This window comes from Myotis brandtii, unplaced genomic scaffold (genome assembly GCF_000412655.1).
Source record: "Myotis brandtii unplaced genomic scaffold, ASM41265v1 scaffold314, whole genome shotgun sequence".
NCBI classification, from domain to species: Eukaryota; Metazoa; Chordata; class Mammalia; order Chiroptera; family Vespertilionidae; genus Myotis; species Myotis brandtii.
The window spans coordinates 922,235-924,400 of NW_005362033.1; the positions used below are offsets into that span (position 1 = coordinate 922,235).

At 58.1% G+C, this 2,166-nt stretch overlaps 1 protein-coding gene across 2 annotated transcripts in view; it reads right to left on the bottom strand.

The window, feature by feature from the left end:
* The window catches only part of PEMT (phosphatidylethanolamine N-methyltransferase), a 47,971-nt gene that overhangs the window by 3,736 nt on the left and 42,069 nt on the right, over window positions 1-2,166 (bottom strand). The gene's annotated exons all lie outside the window — the stretch shown is intronic.

Below are 2,166 nucleotides of genomic sequence, written 5' to 3' on the forward strand. Positions count from 1 at the left end.
GCCCTGAAGCCTCCTCCCCCGGCTGCCTCCAGGGAAGCGGTGCGGTGGGGCCCAGGCCTGCAGGAGTGTTTGGTTTTTCAGGAGTCAGAAATCCTGACTGGATATGAAGTATCCTCGTTTTTAAAAACTTAAAAACAGGCGATTAATGAAAACTATTTTGGATTCTGTGCGTGTCAGCAGGCCAGATTCAGCCCGAAGACCAGCAGTTTGCCAACTCTGACCTTGTCCAGCAGCACTGGTGCTGTGGAGGAGAGTGAGCCGGGAAATGAAAGATGTGCCCCCCAGGCTGTGTGCGGGCATCCACTCCCCTGGTGGGCTCGGCGCCGCAGCCTCGGGCACTCTGCCCCTCCAGCCTCCTGGGCCCTGCCCAGCGCTGGCCGCAGCCCTGGCAGCACCTGTGCACCTTCCTTCCACACCTGAAATGCCCCAGCAGGTTCCCTCCGGGGCGGAGCCGTGGGAGGCCTTGCAAGGGGGCTGAGCAGATGGGGTGATGTGCTAGTGAGTTCTGAGACGGGGTTCTCCGGCGGGCTCCGAAGCTGGAGAGCCTGGGCTCGTGGTCACGCACAGGAGCAAGGCGCCGGGTCTGCCTCCTCAGGGAGAGCAGGCGCTGGGGAGAGGGACACTCCCCACAGAGAGGTGTGTGTGGGAGCAAGAGCAGACACGTGCCACACACATCCCCTTCCCACTGCCCCTCGGTCACAAGAAACAAGACCTCCGCCTCACAGGAGGCAGCTGCTTGCACCCACTTTGTACCAGGTACTCCTAGCAGGGCAGCTCACTATCCACGAACCCATCCACCCATCTGTGTATCCTCTATCACCACCCATTAGTCTATCTATCTACCCACCCATGCATCCATCCATCTATCCTCTAGCCATCCCTCCATCCCTCCATCCATCCATCCATCCATCCTCCATCCATCCATCCATCCATCCATCCATCCATCATCCATCCATCCATCCATCCTCCATCCATCCATCCATCCATCCATCCTCCATCCATCCATCCATCCATCCATCTCCATCCATCCCATCCATCCATGCATCCATCCATCTATCCTCTATCCATCCTCCATCCATCCATCTATCCATCCATCCATCCATCCATCCTCCATCCATCCATCCATGCATCCATCCATCTATATCCTCTAGCCATCCATCTATCCATCCATCCATCCTCCATCCATCCATCCATCCATCCATCCATCCATCTATCCTCTATCTATCCATCCATCTATCCATCATCCATCCATCCATCCATCCATCCATCTATCCTCTATCTATCCATCCATCCATCCATCACAAAGTCCCTCTGTTTGCCAGGCTTTTGCAAGCAGAACAAACTCATCATTTTCATTCATCCCACTTGTAAGTTCTCACTGTCATACTTATGCTAAGCTAAAAGCTGCCTTCCTGGAACTCTTCCCTCCAACTACTCTCAGCTTAGAGAACAGAGGCTGCTTGTCCTTCCCCGAGCATCTCCTGGCACCTGGTACACTCCAGGCAGAGGGGTTAGGGCACCTGCCTGGACAGGAGGACAGGCAACACCCTCACCCTTCTCCCCGACTCCCTCCAGAGCGGAGAAAGGTCTGCAAACAAACAGCAAACAGGACGCCATGCACAGAAGCCTGCATGATGACCTGTCAAACAAAGGCCCACGTGTCAGGGCACACCTGGTCACTGGTCACGTTGCCCACACCTCCAGCTCTCCGCCCACCACTGCCCTAGCTCAGCTCCAGCTGCCAGGGCTCAGGGTCACCCGCAGTTACAGGTTGATCTCTGCGACTGCTCAGGGTCACACGCACCTGGTGGTGTGCCAGGTCACCACGCCTGCCCTGCCCCTCTGCCTGCACTTGACCTTCCGATAAACCTGCAGCCAAGCGCACCTTCTCCCCTGCCGACAGCAGCGGAGGCCGTGGAGCAGGTGGTGTGGGCACCAGCCTCAGCAGCCTCCCCCCCTCTCCTGTCGGCACATGGTGGAGTGGGGCATGGAGAGGGTGTGGCCCTGGCAAGGCTGACTGCCCGACTCAGGGCTGGCTCATCTACCCGCCCCGGGATCCTTGGCTCAGCCCTGCATGAAGGACCGTGCCGCAGAGAGAGAGAGAGAGAGAGGCAACACTCGCCTCCAAGATCGCAAGGGCCGGGTGAACCCGCCCCGCCCCCCCCG